This window comes from Colias eurytheme, chromosome 1 (assembly GCF_061535395.1).
Source record: "Colias eurytheme isolate Ceu_HAF_F1 chromosome 1, ilColEury1 Martin Lab GWU primary, whole genome shotgun sequence".
In the NCBI taxonomy this organism is placed as follows: Eukaryota; Metazoa; Arthropoda; class Insecta; order Lepidoptera; family Pieridae; genus Colias; species Colias eurytheme.
The window spans coordinates 6,897,872-6,921,710 of record NC_142980.1 but is presented as its reverse complement, the minus strand read 5'-3'; the positions used below and the strand labels follow the sequence as shown (position 1 = coordinate 6,921,710).

The following is a 23,839-nucleotide window of genomic DNA, read 5'->3' as shown; positions in this document are numbered from 1 at the left end:
GAAGTTTTGTCTATTTTTTTAAGATTAATCGCTTGGCTACGAGGCTTTTAGGCCAAGTCGTAATGATTTGTATCGAACATTAAACGTCAAAAATCAAAATGTCATGTCACTGTCCTCATAATTCATAATATTATCTAAAATTTCAGATAAACTTAAACTTAAATATGTGAATGTCATCTCTGGATAAATGAGAAAGTGCGAAAAAGCAATATTGAAATAGTAAGATAAAGTACGAGTAAGGACGATTTATGATAACAGACTACAGAGATATATTTTTACGAATAAAGTTTTGGTTTTTGCATTATTTCGTCTTTGATTATTGTTACTTAATTGAAGTAATTTTTATTTAACTTACAGCAGAACATTGTGCAGAGTGCGCGAAGCTCCCTGACCCCGAAGTTACAAAGACAAAGATAGGTTCATGAATAACTTCTAACGAGGTAAAAGTTATGATGAGACGAAGTTGATAGAATTCTCTGCTGAAAGTTTAAGTGCAAATGATTTGGGAGTTCACAAAAACTAGAGCAGCTGGTCAAAAGTAAGTATTTATATTAATTTATAAGCAAACCTATCTATGTTTGGTTAGAAGATACTTATATTAACAGTTTTGTAAGGAATTACACACCTACACATTTAACTTTTTTTTTTTTAAACAATATTAAGATTTGCAAGATAAACAACTAAAATGTTAAAATACTTGAAAAATGATTAACAAATAAAGTATTTATTATTTAACAAACTATACCAACATTGTTTAAAAAAACATCTAAAATTACATACACCATGACAAGCCCTTTAATAATAAAAGTAAACATATTAATTAATGTACTTATTAAATTTTAAAGCAACAAAGAATCAGTTTAAATCCAATTTATCTTTCACAGTTGTGTTGATTGCCGGCTTGCCCAAACATTGAACAAGGAAGTACCGGCTTGGGAGATGATCATGTGGTAGTGAGAACTTCAAGTTGGGGGAGGCGCCACCATGTCTACACTCTACACTTAAAATATTCATATTTGTATCATACATCTGAAAATGTAAAAATTTAATTGTACCTTAATATAGTACCTACATTGTTTTCATTTTAAGTTTAATAAAAATGAAATTAAAAGTATACATAAGTATTGCAAGTTTTTAAATTATTTATCTACTCTATATTATGCAAATACAATAATTGATTTAAATTTAAAATAAAAATATAAATACCATTAAACTATTAGTGCAGGAATTATTCATTGTGATGTTAATATAAAGTTTTTGTTTATTGCATTTTAAGTTTTAAAGGCTGGTATTATAAATAAGACTTTATTTTTTTAATCAATCTTTATAGGTCTTTTTAATATGCTATTTACTTACAAATTTGGATTTGAGTAATATACCTAATTGTTTTTAATTAATATTTAATCAAAATAGAATTGAATCTATTTTCAAATAATTCCATGTTTTATTACATTTTTTTATATATAAATGTTATCAAGAGAAGTAAAGGAGCAAATGTTTTGTCAATGAATAAATAAAAAGGACTAAATAAAGATTTTGGATTTATAAAATATGTTTTTAATTGCACTAATAGGTACATTTAAAGCATGATATTGCTTCCTATTGAAAAAAATATATTCATGTTGCGCTGGCACTTTATAGCTTCTTGAATACTATCAATGCTTCCATGTGGTTACTCTGGGTAATCTTATCCCTAGTGCTCGGAATTGATTGTAGAATCTGGAAATAAATAATGGTATTATTTCTCAAAATTAAATGAGATCCTTAACAACAGATTACATAAGTATAATATGGGTAGTGCATTTGAGTGTAGATTTACTTTTAAGTGTTTTATTATATAAATAATATAACATGATAAAATATATTGAATCAAGAAGAAATAATAAACAATCTTTTATAGATTTACATTAAGTAGGTATTAGATAAAATTGATGTTTAGAGAATAAGTAGGGTTGCATTTTATTATATAGAGAAATAACAAGTGGAGAATGTGTACATAAACAAACGTATTTTTAAATATACTCTTAAGATTTGCATTGGGTATGGTACTTACATTACTTTTATCATACACAGATAAATCTGTATTTTAAGATTGTTCATATGATGCCCCCATATCTCATAGAGACTCGTGATGATTGCGCACTTCGCAATAATAAATTATTTACACGATTCTTCTTAAATCAAAAGGTTTGAAGCCTTTTCTTGGAACAACCCGATGTAGTTATGTTAATTTTGCATTTTTAATATAATAAATGTATTGTCTTCTTTATAAGCTTCATTTATTAAATAGATTTCCAACTACATACGTTTCACTTAAATTTGATGTGTATTCTTTTAATAATATTCAAAATAATGTTATAAAAGTTCCATATTTACAACTTCACTAAAATTGCTTAAAACTGTCATTAATGACATTATAACAAGAATGCTAAATGTCAAAGAGAGCGTGCCGGTTCCAATTTTTCGATTGACGTCTCGAAACCGCTCGAAACAGTCTTGTTGCAATTGGTTTTCATATGTTTTAGAAGGTCCCGGTGCCAAAAAAGTAAGATTATTTTGTGAACGCAACAAAACGTACCCATAATAAGACTGTTATTCTAAAGGTGCCGGTTACCCCCCAGTATACAGTCCGGGTAAGCGGTCAAATGGATCAAAAGCTCCGCTTAATACACTTTCGTTTATTTTAACGCAAGCGCAGTGATAACTAGACCTTTCGAGATTCATAATATCCTGGTATACGTTCGGGTAATTTTCGATCTGAAAACGATCTCGCTTTTCTGTATAAGCTAGCTTAGCTGCACAAACAAAATTAAAAAAAGACATACATAATTTAGTCCATTGAATAAAAAGTTCTAGAGTGCGTGAGTTAGTAACGTAAGATGTTTCTTCGGAAACATGTCAAGAGTCCCTAGGTAATAAACATACTAAAACCCCGGGCCACTAGGAGGAGCCCCGGAGTGGGGGGAGGGGGAAAATGGGTCCATTTTTTCATTTTTCGTTTAAATCTCAAAAACGGTACATGTTAGAGAAAAACTTTCAAGGAAAAGTTGAATGGCCATAAAATTATCTACAAGTTGTACCTGAATCATTTTTTCCTATATCCTACCGTTTCTGAGTTATACGCAGTAAAACATGATTTTGGCTCAAACAATTTCCACATCAATCGATCAAAAAATATTTCTTTCTTCCAAAAAACTCAAAAGTGCAACTTGTGACCGGTACTGATAGATTGCTCTTAATTAGGTCTATAATTGGTAAAATAAACACATTCCTCCATGGAAGCCTTTAGGAGGAATCGATTGTCAAAATATTATATTATGGTAGTTTGAGTTACTGAACTTGATCTTTTTATTTTTTTCTTCCAAAAAACTCATAAGTGCAACTTGTGACCGGTACAGATAGATTGCTCATAATTGGGTCTATCATTGATAAAAATACCAGATTCCAACACGGAGGCGTTTACGGGGAATTGAATTTTATTAGGGTAGTTACGATACTTGAACTTTTTATTTTTTTTCTCCAAAAAAACTCAAAAGTGCAACTTGTGACCGATACTGATAGATTGCTCTTAATTAGGTCTATAATTAGTAAAATAAACACATTCCTCCATGGAAGCCTTTAGGAGGAATCGATTTTCAAAATACTATATTAGGGTAGTTTGAGTTACTGAACTTGATCTTTTTATTTTTTTCTTCCAAAAAACTCAAAAGTGCAACTTGTGACTGGTACTGTTAGATTGCTCTTAATTAGGTCTATAATTGGTAAAATAAACACATTCCTCCATGGAAGCCTTTAGGAGGAATCGATTGTCAAAATACTATATTAGGGTAGTTTGAGTTACTGAACTTGATCTTTTTATTTTTTTCTTCCAAAAAACTCAAAAGTGCAACTTGTGACCGGTACAGATAGATTGCTCATAATTAGGTCTATCATTGATAAAAATACTAGATTCCACCATGGAGGCGTTTACGGGGAATTGAATTTTATTAGGGTAGATACGATACTTGAACTTTTTATTTTTTTTCTTCCAAAAAAACTCAAAAGTGCAACTTGTGACCGGTACCGATAGATTGCTCATAATTAGGTCTATCATTGATAAAAAAACCAGATTCCACCATGGAGGCCTTTAGGAGGTATTGAATTTTATTAGGGTAGTTACGATACATGAACTTTTTAACTAACTACCCTAATAAAATTCAATTCCCCGTAAACGCCTCCATGGTGGAATCTGGTATTTTTATCAATGATAGACCTAATTATGAGCAATCTATCTGTACCGGTCACAAGTTGCACTTTTGAGCTTTTTGGAAGAAAAAAAAAAAAAGTTCATGTATCGTAACTACCCTGATAAAATTCAATTCCCCGTAAACGCCTCCGTGGTGGAATCTGGTATTTTTAGCAATGATAGACCTAATTATGAGCAATCTATCTGTACCGGTCACAAGTTGCACTTTTGAGTTTTTTGGAAGAAAAAAAATAAAAAGATCAAGTTCAGTAACTCAAACTGCCCTAATATAATATTTTGACAATCGATTCCTCCTAAAGGCTTCCATGGAGGAATGTGTTTATTTTACCAATTATAGAACTAATTAAGAGCAATCTATCAGTACTGGTCACAAGTTGCACATTTGAGTTTTTTGGAAGAAAGAAATATTTTTTGATCGATTGATGTTGAAATTGTTTGAGCCAAAATCATGTTTTACTGCGTATAACTCAGAAACGGTAGGATATAGGAAAAAATGATTCAGGTACAACTTGTAGATAATTTTATGGCCTTTCAATTTTTCCTTGAAAGTTTTTCTCTAACATGTACCGTTTTTGAGATTTAAGCGAAAAATGAAAAAATGGACCCATTTCCCCCCTCCCCCCACTCCGGGGCTCCTCCTAGTGGCCCGGGGTTTTAGTATGTTTATTACCTAGGGACTCTTGACATGTTTCCGAAGAAACATCTTACGTTACTAACTCACGCACTCTAGACCCCCCTTGGAGGGACTCATTCAATGGACTAATTTTCCAAACTAAAAATAAATTTTAAAATTTCCTTGCATTAGGCCCTTCGCTCATGGAGCTACTCAAAAATGACTGAACTAATCAGTAATTACGATTACAAACCAGTTACAAATTGTATCTCGCATACAACGCTACTCAAGTTATAAGGTTTCAGTCACTTGTCAATGTTTGCTCGTTCATTTTTATCATAAAAAACAAAGAAACTCGGGAAACCAGTAGCGTGGAGACCGGCACGACGCGTCGCGCGTGATTGGTTGCTAACGCGTTACTCACCAGTTAGTAACCAGTCGCATCGTGTGTGAACCTCCATAGAACATGTATGGGCTGTGACGCCCAGGCAACTCTTTAGTAATTTGAGTTTGTGACTAGTTCTTTTTGAGTAGCTCCATGAGCGAAGGGCCTAAATTTTTATTTTTATGTTATTATTTTATTAATTGACATATCATCAGGCAAATCACTGTCTCAGTAGTATTTTCCCTTTATTTTCCTTTGTAAATTTAATGAGCAAAATAAAGACAAATATTTACATACCTACTTTAAAAAAAATACATTTATTCAGGTGTACTTTATAGTTAACTTTATAGGTTGGTAATTATAGGAATAACAAATTACCTATAATTCTGTTTTATTATAATCACAACGCGTAATTATTTATTTATGGTGATACTAGTGGTCCGCCCCGGTTTCGCCCGTGGTACATATTTCGCAATTAAAGGTAGCCTATGTCCTTTCTCGGGTATCAAAATATCTCCATACCAAATTTCATGCAAATTGGTTCAGTAGTTTAGGCGTGATTGAGTAACAGACAGACAGACAGAGTTACTTTCACATTTATAATATTAAAGTATGGATTTATTCATAAATAATCATTTAGTTCGTTTCTAGATATCAGCATTCGTTAAAAGTTATGCAAATGTGCAGTTCTTACAAAACGAAAATATAATATAGATATTATTTAAATTTTATGACGTCGTTATTAGGTTACTTTGTTGAATTTTGTTGAAATGTTGCCTATAAATATGGCTCCACTATAGCAACTATAGTATAAATTAAAATTGCGGAAAACTTTCTGGGAAATTAATTATGGTAAGAAATAAAAATCGGTTCAGCCGTTCTCGAGTTATGTGCTATCGACAAATTTTGCAATTCATTTTTGTGTTATAAGATTATTTGAAATGATAGCAGTATTCATTCAATCATCAATTTTTTATTATTATCAACTTGTACCTATACAATTTAAAAAAAAACTATTGATGGAGTATTTTGTTAAAAGAATAATAAACTAATAATAATAAAAGTACCTATGATAATGAGAATGGAATAAAGGGACCAACATAATATTGTTTGGGTAGGCGGTCTCAAATAATCAAAAGCTCCGCCTACCTGAAACAGGACTTACGCACCCTTTCGTTTCTTTTAACGCAAGCGCAGTAATAACTAGACCTTTCGAATTTCATGATATCCTAGTATATGTGCGGGTTTAACTTTCGATCTGAAAATGATCTCGCTAAATTTATTTACAACTTTACTTAACTTTATATTATTAAAAATTCCTATTATATTAATCAGTATTTGTTCAAACCTTAAACATATTCTTGTTTATTGTTTTGTCCAAGTATCAACTTGTAACACAATTCGAAAACTATCGTTTGGAGAAGTCTGAAAAAAGAATAAATACCTCATCTAAACAAAAAAATATATAATTAGATGTTCCTCGAAATCATTTGTATAAGATAATGTATTATTTCTTTTTCTCCTCTACTTGAGAGACGTGAAGCTTACAAGACCACATTTTACACATGCAAAGGGATATAATTAATTTAGTAAGTGGATGATGAAGCGAACTGATTGAAATCTTTTCACGAATACTTTTTGCATTCCCGGCATTAATTTGTCTGTGTGGCTCACGATATTTTTTTTGGGGTATGGAATAAAGAGAATATCTTGTTGAGTAGGCGGTCTCAAATAATCAAAAGCTCGCCCTGCCTACCTGAAACTGGACTTGCACCCTTTCCGTTCATTTTAGTGCAAACTCTGCCATAACTAGACCTTTCGAGTTTCATAATATCCTGGTATACGTGCGGGTATAATTTTCGATCTGAAAACGATCTCGCTTTTCAGTATGAATTAATGCTGCACACACAAAAATTTACAACTTATAATATGTATTATAAAAATTCCTAACGCTATATTAATGTTCATTTTTTAAATATTCTTTTATTAATTGACTATTTAAAAATATAATGAATGTTTATACTATCTGCAGATATCTCAACACAAGCACGGAAAACTTGAAGGGAAATCACACGAAACGACACGACACGAAATTAATAATGGTAATAATTAAAAAAATAAAAAGTAATATTTATAGCGGATATTTAATTATTAGATATGATAGCAGTATTCATTCATCTTTTTGTTTATTATTGTTTTTAAGTGTCTACTTGTATACAATTCGAAAACTATAGTTTAGAGAATTTTATAAAAAAACTAGCTGTCCGCCCTGGCTTCGCCCGTGGTACATGTTTACGTTTTCTCTACATAAGAACCATCCTCGTACTTCAAGGAATATAATAAAAAAAGAATTATCGAAATCGGTTCAGCCGTTCTCGAGTTATGCGCTTACCAACACATTTTGCGATTCATTTTTATATTTTGGATTTGTGATTATCGTTTTTCGTAGAAAATGGTTAGATATTGTGCTGTTTACGGATGTTTCATCAGAAAAACGCGATTTTTTTTTACGCTAGTCACAAATGTGCCAACCATAAAGCGTTAACACACACATTTGCAATCTCTACAGTTTGCCTGTCAAAACGATAATTTTGTATGGAGTGCCCGGGGTGTGACATAACTATACGCGGCCTAGGCCATGCATATAAAGGGATAGATTTGTGGATAGATTAATGATAACATTTAACAAGTGGATGATAAAGCGAACTGATTGGAATAGTTTCAAGTGTGCTTTTTTAATATCCGCAATAAAATTTAAAGTGTCTGAGAACAGAAGGATTCCAGTGTAGACCGGTAGGCGGTCAAATGGATCAAAAGCTCCGCCTACCCGAAACAGAACATTAGCACCCTTTCATTTATTTTAACGCAAGCGCTGTAATAAATAGACCATCGAAGATTCATAATATCCTAGTAGACGTGCGGGTATATGTATACCCACAGACGTTATAAAATCGCTTTTGCATGGAGAAAAGTTGCCGCACTACCAAAATTGATTTTATTACAAAGCATAAAGGATTTTTAAAAATTAAATTGACTAATTTAAAATTTTTGTTGATATTAATTTTAAATTTTTATATAAATGTTTAGTTTATTATTTGACGTTGCGTATTCTTTTAATGATTATTAAAGTACACCGCGCGGGAAGTTCAGTTAGTTTGGAAGTAAAGTTTTGAAAACTAACCTTTATTACTTATTAGATTGTTTGAAATATAAAGAACTAGCAACCCCGGTGAACTCCGTTTCGCCAACAGAGACACCTTTTCTTTGCTATAAACCGTGAGCCCGAGACCTTTCCAACAAATGCAAAACCGTGGAAATCGGTCGGTGCGTTCTGGAGTTATAGATTGACCTATAATTTAATTGAATTAAAATCATTTATATTTATCAGTTTCCTTTTTTTTTATTGAGAGATATTGACGCAACTAACCAAATTTGTAGTAGGCGAAAAGTAAAGAAAAATAATGATTTTTTTTTTCATTTTATTAAACATAAGTTTGTTAAAAGTTAAAACCTGGATGTCAGGAATAAGGTTTTCAGAATTCCACAGAAATTGTACGCAAGTATGCCGCACGAAACACTTTGTAAAGGGAAATTATTATTTATTTTTATAATAGCTACCTACTTAAAAATTGATTAATTTTTAATTATTTTATGTAAAAACTTGAAAAAGTTTTTATAAACTTCTCCCGCCACTGTGTGTCTCTCTTGAGGACTTTTAGTGTATTCATCAGGACAGCTCAAGAAGTAACTCTACCAACTCTTATAGTTTCAGAAATGATAGCCTGAATTAATTAATTTTCCTATTATCCTTTATATTATCTATTTTCTTCAAACTTAGTAAAAACTTCGGTTACTAACAATAGAATGAAGAGATAAATATATATTCCTATCTCAGAGGTCTACGAACGTGCTACGAACATCAGAATTTTAGCACCCTCGGTAGAACTTTAAAGTTTCTACGTCTAACACTCGTTTTAGCATCCCTTTCGTACATTTTAGCGCAAGCGCTGTCACAACGCGTCCTTTTCAAATTCATAATATCCTGGTCCACGTGCGGGTATAATTTTCCATCCGCAGACGTTCTAAAAGCACTTTTTGTATGGCAAAAAGTGGTTTTACGGAAAAAAAAAAAATTTAAAAAATTAAAACCAATTTACGTTTAGTTTTCCTTATATTATTTTATTGTTTATACCCATAAGGAAAGGAGGGGAATATGATAAAAATAAAAGGAAAAATAAATTACGGTCAATCCGAGTTCGGGAAGTGGGAGGGAGGAGATAAAAAAATGGTCTCTCTCGATTTCCGACAAAACTAAACCACACCAAATATTGAAAAATATTAATTAGTCTTTGAAATACTTATAACGTATGTGCAGAAATTAGACGCAAGATGTTGCAAGGAACCTAGAAATAAATTTAATATGTCGTTATGATTTGAAATAAAAAATAATAAATAATAAATAATACTTTGTCTTGTAGTCGTTTTTATTCAATGAAATTGTATGTTCGTTCGTTTTTAATACATTTTCTTCTGTATTTATTTTTGAAATACATCAACTTTAACTAAAAACAGCATAATTAACTTGATCAATTATTAAAATAAAAAAGATTAGTTATCATTATTTATACCATGGACCAATATTTATATTTATTATGTTCGGCCAAGAAATATATATTATTCTTCATAATTTCCTTTTCTACTCTATACTTAAGAGACGATGAGGTACTTTCTTGTCGTTCTTACGTTCTTATTGGGTTGATCGTTGAGTATGGCTTTTGACGAGCATTTTCAGTTCAAATGCTTTCAGGATGCTACTAGCGAATGAGAACTAGACGAACTGTATTGGCTGTTTTAATATTCCACTTGATTTTTAATTCAAGAACCAGGTGGATATATGATGATACTATGTTGGATTAATGCAGTATTAATTTCAGTGTGGGAAAATAATGGCACTAAATGACAGCTATATGGTAATTTTTATTATTTAATCTGTCATTTTCCACCATGGAATTAATACGATTAAATTGACATACTTACTGCTATTTTCTGTTAAATATTTAACTTATTTATTAATAAATTATATTATTATTATTTCTTTTGAGTTATGAATTTTGTTTTATTTTGATATTTATGTAGTGTATATATATATATATATATATATATATATATATATATATATAGGTATCTATTTTAATTTATTCATATTTTTCATTTTCTGCCACTATAGGCGTCATTTGGGAACATGGGAACCACTGAAAATCAGTGCTGCAGCTCTTAAGCCGCAGAATTCCTGAGTGGTGTCCCTGTTCAGCACACAGAATCACACCTAATTAATGTTAATGTTTTATAACGCAATTTCACTCTGTTTTTATATTTAATTTCTGTTTTATTTTTATTTTTAAGTCTTTATGTGTGTGTTGAATTTAATGTCTTTTCTTTCTTTCTTTCTTTCTTACATAATAGAAATTCCCCAGCTTTTTTGGAGATACTCCTTAAATTATTCTCAGTTAGCGGATTGTTGCAATGACGCTAGTCTTTTTTCAATTATTTTAAAACTTTTTGAGAATAGAATCATTAGTAGGCGGTTTCTAAAGTTCAAAAGCTCCACCTACCTGAAAAGTGAAACACGACTTTAGCATCCCTTTCGTACATTTTAGCGCAAGCGCTGTTAAATTGAGACCTTTTTAAATTCATAGTATCCTGGTGCACGTGCGGGTATAATTTTCCATCCGCAGATGTTGTACAACCCCCCATTTTTCTATGAAAAAACTGCCACACCAAAAATATTCATTCTTAGTCATTTTACAAGGTGAAAAATTCCTAATCCACATTTCCACATAAAATATTGAAATATATTAGACACTAGGTTTCTGCCCGCGGCTTCACCCGCGCAGTCAAAGAAATACCCGCATAGTTCCCGTTCCCGTGGGATTTCCGGGATTGCGTCATTTTCCCGGGATAAAAAGTAGCCTATGTCCTTTCTCGGGTATCAAAATATCTCCATACCAAATTTCATGAAAATTGGTTCAGTAGTTTAGGCGTGATTGAGTAACAGACAGACAGACAGAGTTACTTTCGCATTTATAATATTAAGTATGGATTGAAGCACAGGATTGAAGTATTCTGCACTTGCAGAAATTACACGCAAGCTGTCGCACGGCAAACGTAGAATATTAGGTATTTAAATAAAAACTTCTTCATTACATTATATTGACCGCCTCTTTGGTACAGTCATGGTACAGTGGTTGACGCGTGAAACCGAGGGGTCCTGGGTTCTATTCCCAGTGGAGACGAAGAAAAAAAAATGTCTCGGTCTGGCAGGACACAAAAGGCTGATCATCTACTTGTCCCTAAAGAAATTCGATCAGTGAAACGATCGACCGATCGACTTCGGTTTTGCGGCGGTCTTCAAAGATCCGCCTATCTGAAGCAGAACTTTGGTACCTTTTCGTCTATGTTAGCGCAAGCGCTGTAATAGACACATAGACCTTTTGGGATTCATGACGTCCTCGTACAGGTGCGGCTATTATTTTCTATCCGCAAACGTTTTCTGAGGTGAGAGGGAAAGAAATAACTAAAATGCAAAAAAATACGAATTAAAAAATAACATAAAAGTAGAAATTTTTAAAAATCTATATTTTTATATTTTTTCTATAATTATAAATAAAAAATAATTAAATACAAAAAATGGGAATTTGGAATCTATATATATAATAAATCTGTAGAAGAGTCAATTCTGTACATTGAAAATATTGAAAAAATAAATAGCAGGGGGTGTTACTGGATCGATACCAAACCCAAATATGTGATCAAAAAAATTTTTGTCTGTCTGTCTGTCTGTCTGTCTGTATGTGAAGACATCACGGGAAAACTAACGGTTCGATTTCGATGAAACTTGGTATAATTATACCTTATTATCCTGGGCGTAAAATAGGATACTTTTTATCCTGAAAAAATACGAAGAAAAAAAATAATCTTCATTTTTCAGTTTTATCCATAGACGTTGTTCTGTAGAACAGCGAACACACGTTGGGTATTATTATAATAGGCCTAGCCGTATTTGAGTCCAATAGATATTTATAAGATGTTATTGTCAGAGTTACTCAAAATGGAGAAATAAACCATCCACGAGAAGACCGACATCCGCGCGGACGGAGTCGCGGGCGGAAGCTAGTTATAAAATATCCGCATAAAATATGGAAGTGTGTCTTACGGAAACCTTACAAGAAATACAAAAATTATAATTATTATTTGAAATATAAAGTAGGTAAGTAGGTATATTTGTAATTAAATAATTATTTTAAACTAGCGGTCCGCCCCGGCTTCGCCCGTGGTACATATTTACGTTTTCTCTACATAAAAACCATCCTCGTACTTCAAGGAATATAATAAAAAAAGAATTATCGAAATCGGTTCAGCCGTTCTCGAGTTATGCGCTTACCAACACATTTTGCGATTCATTTTTATATATAAGATTATAGTACATACCTTTATAGTACCTTATTTTTTATGAAGATCTAAAGTTTCGCTTTAATGAAACGAACTTTAAACTAACTTTAATCTACAATATGAAAACTTCCGTGTCCGTTCGGTGTACAAGCATCAAAAGCTCCGCCTACCTGAAGCAGAAACATCATCCTCCCGTTTATTTTAGCGCAAGCGCTTTAATTGTTAGACATTTTAAGATTCATAACGTCCTGGTATAGGTGCGGGTATAAATTTCCATCCGCAGACGTTCGGAAATCATTTTTTATGAAAAGTTTGTTTCCTTGCCCAAATAAAATAAATATTGAGAAATTAATAACTAAAAACTAATAAATTTAAAATACTGATTTTTAAATATTTTATTTTTATTTTGCTGCAACGGTTTTATTCATGAAGCATGAAATAAGTTTAGGAATTTGTAATTTTAAACTATCCGCATAAAAATAACACAAGTGTTTCCGGACGGAAACCGTACTACATTTCTAAAAGCATTATTTTTTATAATAGAAATTACTTTTATCATGAAAATTGCAACGAAGATAAAAAACTTTGTTACCCTAACGACTGAAACAGAACTTTAAACTAACTTAAAACTTACATAAAAACTTAGACTTCCTTTCGGACACATGTTCGGACATCGGTGTACTAAGATCTGAGATCAAAACATCTGACTGAAATAGAACCCACCCTTTCGTATTTTTTAGCGCAAGCTCTGTTATTGTTCGACAATCATAGTAAATTTTCATCTGCAGACTTGCGGCAATCACTTTTTATGGGAAATTGTGAAAAAGTAATAAATAAAAATAGACTAGGATATACCTCCATATATTTTTTTAATTTTGCTAAATTTAATTTAACTAAAAAAGCATGGAAACAAATTAGGATATGGAGTTTTTAACTATCTGCAAAACACGCAAGTGTGCCCCGGCCAGTAACTGTAGGTACTAGGAAGTCAATTGTTTCACAATAAATAGTAGATAATAATACTTTATTTAAGATAATTATTTATAATTGAAGTGATTTCCTATTAATATTTCAATGAAATAACTTTAAACATTAAGCTAGTATAAAAACTTCGTTTCACCGCGTACAAAGATCAATTAAAGCTCCGCCTACCTGAAACAGAACTTTAGCACTCTCGTTTATTTTAGCGCAAGCGCTCTAATAGCTAGACCTTTTACTTTTTATAATGTCCTGGTACATGTGCGGGTTTAAACTCCCATCCGCAGACCCTGCAATCACGGGATTTTGCCGCACCACAATATAAATGCGGATTTATTTATAAAATAAAAAAAAAAATAATACGTATGCAATAATTTTAAATGTTGATGAAATTATCAAAATTAACAAAACCTGGAAAACATTAGGAATTTGGAGTTTTAAAACTTAGCAGATAATAAGTACACGCAAGTGTTCCGTATGGAAACCGAACTAGGTAAAGCTAGCAAGACAAAATAAAAAGAAGATAAAATAAAAATAGACAAGATAAAAATTAGGTACAATCTTATATCGATAAAAAAGTGAGTTGGATTTCATTTCATTATTTATCCTTATAAGGTTTTAAAAACTATATAATAAAATCGTTTGATAAAATTATGAAAAACAAAAACAAATGACAACTCAAACGGAATCGGGGCGAACAGTTTGTAATTTTTTTTTTGAAGTGAAACTTCTTTATCGGGGTTGGAAAAAAATTTAGTGCAACATTTTTTCGTTACGCGCCATTTTGCCCCACCACGCGTGATTCGACGTATTTCTGTAAAGTTGCATATAGTAAATTATTTTTGAAAAATAAGGTTATAAAGAAGTTTCACTTCTTACGTGTGTACACTAGTACACGCACACATTTTTGAAGTGAAAACTTCTTTAGCGGTGTTGAGCACTTTTTCTGTAATGGGTATAAAATCTTAAACTCGCGTCAGGACACGTGACCTGATCGAAAAAGCGTTAAGCGCGTCACACACGGTGAAGATACTATAATATTTTATCTTAAGATACTGTTTATATTTTATATTACAGTATCTTAAGGTATCCGGTATCAGCGTTCTGACCATCATTTTTCTTTTTGTCATTGCGTGCTGGAGATCATAATAAATTTCGTCTCCTAGAATCGGAACTTATTTTCGGAGTTTAGTTCTATAATAGAAATTTAAGAGCGAGCGCGCACGAGCAACTTTGTCTCCGCAACTATTTTGTCTCTTCACCCATGGGCTAGTATGAAAGTGCGCGCACGTAGCGACGCAACTCCCCATACAAATTGATGGGAGAGACAAAATAGTTGCGGAGACAAAGTTGCTCGTGCGCGCTCGCTCATTAGTTTCAATTTGGTGTACAATCAAAAGCTCCAACCACCTGAAATGAAACTTGAGTGCCATCTCGTTTATTCTAACGCATGCGCTGTAATATATTAGGACCTTTTAAGATTCATAATGTCCTGGTACAGGTGCGGGTATAAACTCCCATCCGCAGACGTTCAATAAAATGATGAAAGAAAAACAAATTGCGGATTTTCATATAAAAAAAGGAAATAAATTAAAAAAAACGAATGTTTTCGTTACTACGAGTATTATTTTTTTTATTTCAGTGTATTAGTAATAAAATAATCATAGATAAATGGAGAAGTATAATGAATAAATTTTTATAAGATTTTTATGTATTTCTTAAGAAAGTACCAGCAAGTATGCCGCATAGGAACCGTAGGTACTAGCGTGGTGTGAACGTGGACAAAAATAAAGAAAAAACAAACGAAGAAAGAAAGACTTATCTACCTCAAAATGAGTGTGAGGTTATTTTCTGAGGAGCAAATAACTGGAGAGTATTGTAGAGTTCAAATACAACACTCTCCAGTTATTATTATGTTATTATATTTCGAGGATTTTATGCTTGTTCTGTCTTCGTTCATTTATTTTCGACAGATTTAAAACTTAAAAAGGAATTTATTAATCAACAAATTTTAACAAATTTAATCCTATTAGGTTATGTTTCTCGTTTGATATGGCCGTTTAAACAACTGAACAGAAATGTCGGTATTGAAAACACGTCTATTATAAACTACATGATTATAAAACTCAAAATCAAACATTTATTTATTCAATTAGACTTCTTCTAGAAGCACTTTTGAAACGTCATTAAGTACATATTTTTAACATTTACCACCGATTCGGAAAGCAGTATCTACGGAGAAGAAAAACAAGGAAACTCTCAGGGCACTCGGCTCACTCTACAATTTTTGAGTTTCAATGGCTTTGTAAATTGTGTAGACCGCACTGCGTATGTAACTAATTGTTATACTATTGTAACCATTTCTCGGGTATCAAAATATCTCTATGCAAATTGGTTCAGTAGTTAAGGGCGCGTATAAAGTCAAATCACCAACCAACTTTTAGTTGATACGTGTAATATTCAAGACCAAATATAAAAAATAAAATATATGTAAAACTTGATGATATTTTCGATTATATTGTCAGATCAAAAACATAAAATATTGAAATTGACTCGATAGAAAAAATTCACGAAGTTACCTCTAAATTTCACACTTTTACGTTTTTTACTGGACATGGTAATACTTATTATGATTTTTTTTTCATAAACAATTATATTAAAACATTTGCAATATATTTGTCAGAGCATTTTGTGTAATTACTTTTAGTTTTGGTTTAATCACGATAAAACACTTTTGGCGCTTACTATATTTTTAATTACGCAAGAAATCATCTTCCATCGCACGTTCCGGGAGCTAAAAACATAATTCTATTTCATACATCAGACGCTATCGCTCCGTTGAGACGAGTAGACCACGCTAAAATTGCTGCGCCGTGTTTTATAATTACGCCGAATATTGATTTGTTGAAAATGGTAAACAACAAAATGAAAAGACTTAAGAAACGAGAACTAAAGAAGATTCAAATTGAAAAGATAACTAAATGTCGAAGGTAATAATGTATATAATGTATAATATAATAGTATTGTTATAATATTAATAAATAATAATTATAATATAAAAAGATAAGTCTTGATTTACCTATTTGAGAAAGTTTAGTTAGGTAAATAAAATTCATAGTGGTACCTAATTCTTACAGTCGCGGTGCAATCAATCAAGTCAAGAAAGATTTATATTATTATTATTACTATAGGCAGATCCTATGTTCGCTCCAGTAAATAATAATATCAATAATATGTAAACCGGTTGTGAATAGTACATATTATATATTATATTTACAATCTGTATTAGATAATCATACATAACATCTATACATAGGTATAACAAATTCGTACGAAAGTCAAAATTGTACTTACATTGAATAGGTATTTTTTTTATAATATACATATGTATATGTATATATATAATATATTCATAATCTGTATTACATAGTAATATGTAGTACATATCTATACATAAATATAGTTTTTAGAATTTTTGTATGTGTGTCTGTATGTAGGTATGTCTGGGCTCTAATTTTGGTGCAGATATAGCTTGAGACCTGAGAAAGGTCATAGGATGAGTTTTATCCCGTAAATAAAAAAAACTGTCTGTGTTTGTCTGTTTGTTTGTACACGCTAATCTCCGGAACTACTGGACGGATTTGAATGAAAGTTATTTTGTTGTGTAGGTACTATTATATTATCCGGGAAATATAAAATAATAATTTATTTTGAAAACTGAAACACCTGATGCAGAACCGCAACAGACCACCTAAACTATAGATTCATTTGAGAAAGTTTATCCAGGCGAGTTTGGATATTATTATTTGTGTAAATTCTGTAAATTCGTTTCCGCGAGTTGAGTATTCATGCGACGATATTTATAGATACCTACATTCATAGTGCAACACACTGCCTTGCCTACAATTTACAAAGACACTTTTTATACTTAGTTATGTAGGTACCTAATTCCTACGGTCGCCTTGCAAATGCAATCAATCAAATTGACCCTGTTTGAAAGTAATTTACTAATTTCACAGAACAATTTTAAATTTGGAAAATGTGGACCCTCACTCTCAACCTGTGTCTACTGACTATTGCCACGCAGAAAAAAATACTCCAGAAAGGTACCTGCTAAAGTTACCAGCTGTCGATAAAATAATACGTAAATTTCGAAGAACTTTGTAATATTTTATAAAGGATAATTTTTATTTTTATTTTTAGAATAATTGCTGAGTCGAAAAATGTCGTACAATCTAATAGTCCATTGAATAAAAAGTTCTAGAGTGCGTGAGTTAGTAACGTAAGATGTTTCTTCGGAAACATGTCAAGAGTCCCTAGGTAATAAACATACTAAAACCCCGGGCCACTAGGAGGAGCCCCGGAGTGGGGGGAGGGGGAAAATGGGTCCATTTTTTCATTTTTCGCTTAAATCTCAAAAACGGTACATGTTAGAGAAAAACTTTCAAGGAAAAGTTGAAAGGCCATAAAATTATCTACAAGTTGTACCTGAATCATTTTTTCCTATATCCTACCGTTTCTGAGTTATACGCAGTAAAACATGATTTTGGCTCAAACAATTTCCACATCAATCGATCAAAAAATATTTCTTTCTTCCAAAAAACTCAAAAGTGCTACTTGTGACCGGTACTGATAGATTGCTCTTAATTAGGTCTATAATTGGTAAAATAAACACATTCCTCCATGGAAGCCTTTAGGAGGAATCGATTGTCAAAATATTATATTATGGTAGTTTGAGTTACTGAACTTGATCTTTTTATTTTTTTCTTCCAAAAAACTCATAAGTGCAACTTGTGACCGGTACAGATAGATTGCTCATAATTGGGTCTATCATTGATAAAAATACCAGATTCCACCATGGAGGCCTTTAGGAGGTATTGAATTTTATTAGGGTAGTTACGATACATGAACTTTTTAACTAACTACCCTAATAAAATTCAATTCCCCGTAAACGCCTCCATGGTGGAATCTGGTATTTTTATCAATGATAGACCTAATTATGAGCAATCTATCTGTACCAGTCACAAGTTGCACTTTTGAGCTTTTTGGAAGAAAAAAATAAAAAGATCAAGTTCAGTAACTCAAACTGCCCTAATATAATATTTTGACAATCGATTCCTCCTAAAGGCTTCCATGGAGGAATGTGTTTATTTTACCAATTATAGACCTAATTAAGAGCAATCTATCAGTACTGGTCACAAGTTGCACATTTGAGTTTTTTGGAAGAAAGAAATATTTTTTGATCGATTGATGTTGAAATTGTTTGAGCCAAAATCATGTTTTACTGCGTATAACTCAGAAACGGTAGGATATAGGAAAAAATGATTCAGGTACAACTTGTAGATAATTTTATGGCCTTTCAATTTTTCCTTGAAAGTTTTTCTCTAACATGTACCGTTTTTGAGATTTAAGCGAAAAATGAAAAAAATGGACCCATTTCCCCCCTCCCCCCACTCCGGGGCTCCTCCTAGTGGCCCGGGGTTTTAGTATGTTTATTACCTAGGGACTCTTGACATGTTTCCGAAGAAACATCTTACGTTACTAACTCACGCACTCTAGACCCCCCCTTGGAGGGACTCATTCAATGGACTATAACCAAATTAATCAAAATAAAGTTCTGGAGGAATGTGTGTCGTCGACTGCGTATGTTTATTTAAAAATAGTATCTATACTCGCTATTTCGACAGACTTTTTTTACGGATTCGTGCTCTATACTGTTTCCCTAATATTGTTTTTTTTTATATATTACATACAGACAGTTTTTACTTTTTTTATTGTTTTATAATATGTATAGATTATCATTAATAATTATAAACAAATAATAATAAAAAGACATATTACATAATTTGTGATGATTTCAACTTCACTGTTTTATACAATTATTTTAGACAACATACCTACTAACTACCGAAAATACGCGTTGAACGAGCGAAGAATATTGTGTATAATTTAGCGTGCGATGAACTTTACGTACGTTGGATGAGCCGGGTGTATGAGGGTATTGTGAGGGCGCGCGGCATGGCGCGTAATGTGCGGGGCTTAATCGTAGAATTTTCTGGCTTTATACGCCTTCTTAAGGCGTGATTGAGTAACAGACAGACAGACAGACAGAGTTACTTTCGCATTTATAATATTAGTATGGATTCTTTGAGCGTTTGAATGTGCAAAAGAGACCAAATATTACCGTCGAGTGTAGACTGCTCTACGTGGGTCTACTACATCATAAGAAAAGATCTGCGTAGAGCGGTCTACGCTCGACGTCTCGCTTCTTTTAACGCAGGCGCTGTAAAACCTAGACCTTTTTCAATCACTTTTCAATCCATGATGCCCTGGTCTACGTGCGGGTGTAAATTCTTTCCGCAGACGTTCTAAAACAAATGCATGCACTAACAAAAATTTTTCGAGAATAGTTTTTGATTAAAAAAAAATACCCAAGTTAATTTCATTTTAATACTTTTAAAATGTTGATAGCTGAAATTCGTTTATAAATCATGAATTTTTCATAGAACTAACTGTCCTATTTGCAATTAAAATATATGAATTTTATTGAATGAGATATTTTATTAACTGTTTATTGCTTATCAGCTTAAAATTATATCTGGCAAATATAATAGAATAATAAATAAATAAATGACGACAATCATATCAATTTAAAAGAAAGATAAAATATTTCATATTAATTTTATACAATAAAGCTTTTTTTTATTATTTACATTTTTAGATATTTTAAAAAGGTATGTGCTTTATAAGGTGCTTTAATTTCTACTCGTAGTTAAAATTATTCTGACTCTATCGTGATTGCCTCTGCTCGCCCCACGCTACCCATTACATACCCATTGAAGAGAGCCCATTAGTGAAAGTCCTGTGTTACCTTTTGCGATTGATAATATCCTGGTACAGGTGCGGATAAAATTTTCTATTCGCAGACTTTTTGAAATAACTCATTTTTATATTTATTTTATCGATTGTGAAATTGTTAATTTTATTTTTTTTTATTTATCAATAAATTAAATTCATTTGTAATAATTTTGCTTAAATTTTTATCGATTAAAATAAAATATATTTCAAGCTTAGGATATTAATTATTATTATTTGTTTTGTTTTGAATAAAATAATTTAATTACTTACAAGTTAAATTAACTATTATTATTTGTAACCATATTCATATTAATGTTAATACATAAATTGAAACATAGATACATATACATACACATACATACATATACATATACATACATATAATATAGATACATATACATACATATACATATACATACATATACATACATATATATATAGATATACATTAGGATACCCTCAGATTACTTCATTGTTGTTGTTAGTAATTTGTTCCATAAATGGTTAGCAAGTTCAATGATCCTACTTTACTGTGATACAAAATTGTTTCCAATTAGGTATAGATTTTTTTATCCATTTTTACATTTTTAGTGTTCTTTTTTTTCAAACAAACATCAATCAAATTAAACTGATACAGTTAAGGTGATAAATAAACTTAAAATATTAAATTCATTAAGTTGATCAATTATTGTATTATGAAATATTTTTCTTGGATGTTATATAAAATATATTTTTAATATTATAATTGTTTAGTTTCCTCGTGTACTTGTGTTTCTCGGCGCGTAATGAGCACGGCATATAGAGCATGTTGACTGTGTGACGCAATTTCTAAATATTTAACTAAGTAATCGGCACTATCTCTGTGTAGTGTAAAACTTATATGAACGGTTTACACATTCCACTAGGTTTTAATCCAATAGCAAATATTTCTTTATTTTCTGAAATGGTGTTTAAATTAGTACGACTTTATTTATCTTTCATTTATTATGCATTTGACGTTGTACTTTATGTAACTTTTTTTCAATTAAAATTAAAACTTCGCAAATTTAAATAAAATGTATTTCAATTCGATAATAGTCAAAATCGTTTATGAGACGAGAAGATAAAAAATGATTTCCAATGTATAATTCAAATCGCATCATTATTTTGTTTGTTTTCAAGACGGGACTATGAATTAATTTAACGATAATTACAAAAAACTAAGATCTTTTGTGATGTCCTTTATCTATTTTCTTTAAACAACGTAGAATCTTCGATCTACGAATGTGCTACGGAAATGCTACGAACATCAACATCAAAAGCTCCGCCTACGAAACAGAACTTTAGCACCCTCTCGTTTATTTTAGCGCAAGCGCTGTAAATTGTAATAGTCTAGACCTTTACTAATAATCATAACGTCCTGGTATACGTGCGGCTATAAGTTTCTATTCGCAGACATTCTAGTACTTACCCCATTTTATTAGGAAAGGCGCCGCAGTGCGCGGCGTCGTAATCATGTCGTTTGTCTTACCAATATTTATTTTGTTTTTTTTTTTCTATTCATTTAACATAAAAAATATTACGATTTGTGAGTTTTGTCTGTTTTTATTTTCAACCATCCACAGCCATTTCTTACACGCAAGTGCACGGTAGGAAAGGAAATTGTTTAAAAATTACCAAATATTCGTATAATTCTTTCATTCAAATTACAGTAATTTTTATTTCAATTAAATTTTAGATTTATGATTGTGGAAGTTTACTACTTCCACAATCATAAATCTAAAATTTAAGAAAAATAGTGCAACTAAAAAATTCTATGCCAAAAAGGAAATATATTTTACTCGTTATTTATAAATTGTTAAATATTATTTTAGTTAGTAAGAACTTGGGTTACTAACAATAGAAAGAAGAGACAAATATATTCCTGTCTCGGTGGTCTACGAACATCAAAAGCTCCGCCTACCTGAAACGTGCTGAAACGGAACTTTAGCACCCTCTCGTTCATTTTAGCGCATGCGCGGTAATTGTTAGAACTTTTCCGATTCATGATGTCTTAGTAGAGATGCGGGTATAATTTTGTATCCGCAGTCGTTTAATATAACCTAATATTTTGTTTGTACCAAGTGTGTAGAAATTGCTACAATATTAATAAGAAAGGAAAAATTAATTAAAAAATGAATATTAATTTATTATTAATTTTATAAATGATATTTTATTAGTGAAACGTCAAAAACATGAAATTTGGAACTCTCATTGGAACATTTTATCCGCAAGTTTACCGCACGGTAAACGTTAGTAAATCACGTTTAGTTGTTTAATATTATAAAGGATTTTTTTTATAAAATTAAATAATAATTATTTATTTATCTAAAATCTTTGGTGTTTTATATTGTATGAATTTTAATTATCATGCATTGGAATCTACATCTGTAAAATATCATGTTGGAGATAAACAAAAATACTCAACCTAATATAGTTAATATCCATAGAGATAAAATATATTTATTATTCTTGAATAATATATTTGATAAAAATGTATTCTTAATAATGATTTTCTTTCCTCCTATTTTTTAAAAAAGGGGCCTCTTGTTACCCGTCCGGCCTTCTTATATTATTCGGATTGAGTTAATGAGTACCTGCTTTAAATAATATGTATTTAAATTATGTAATGTAAAATTGTACTCGAACATACAGTTTTCACAGTCCACTGGGACTTTATTTGAAAAAATGAAAATGAAATTAAAAATTATTTATTAATAAACAAAGTTCATCAATTTTCTTAAAGGTTAAGCGTATGGCGTACAGAGTAGAGGTATAGTTTAAATTTATCTACAAAGAAGACGGTCAGTTATTTCTTGTATATTTTTTATTGTTTATAGATTTTTTTTGTTGTGTTGTTCTGTCCTAGTATTTCAATTCGTATCAAATATACATTCTCCTATAATTTACTGAATGCCTTATACACCAGCGTGAACTGCGAACTGCACCAGCGAAACTGATTGCAGTTTTCAGATGTCCAGACATTGCTATCTAATCTAATCTTCTTAATTAGATTCCTCGTTAAAAGTTCCGACTTGTAATAAAAGAGACAAATATATATATATATATATATTGCTATCTAGGCGGTGTTCAATGATCAAAAACTCCGCCAACCTGAAACAGAACTTCAGCTCTCTCTCGTTTATTTTAGCGCAAGCGCTTTAATAGTTTGACCTTTTGAATTCCATAATATCCTGGTACTCGTGCGGGTATAATTTCCTATCCGCAGACGTTCTAAAATCGATGAAAAAAAAGTATGATGAAAATTGAGAACCCAAATATTTAAAAATAA

The 23,839-nt window shown here is 31.3% G+C and overlaps 2 protein-coding genes and 1 long non-coding RNA gene across 3 annotated transcripts in view; all 3 read left to right on the top strand.

Moving 5' to 3' along the window:
- DIP2 (disco-interacting protein 2) overlaps nt 1–23,839 on the top strand; it is a 304,666-nt gene that overhangs the window by 135,134 nt on the left and 145,693 nt on the right. The window lies entirely within an intron of this gene.
- Nucleotides 1–23,839, top strand: part of Dhc1 (dynein axonemal heavy chain 1) — an 88,386-nt gene that overhangs the window by 34,330 nt on the left and 30,217 nt on the right. The gene's annotated exons all lie outside the window — the stretch shown is intronic.
- LOC149911065 (uncharacterized) lies at nt 82–978 on the top strand. The gene is made up of 3 exons (XR_016457303.1): nt 82–229; nt 358–538; nt 885–978. It is a non-coding gene; the product is annotated as an uncharacterized LOC149911065 (long non-coding RNA).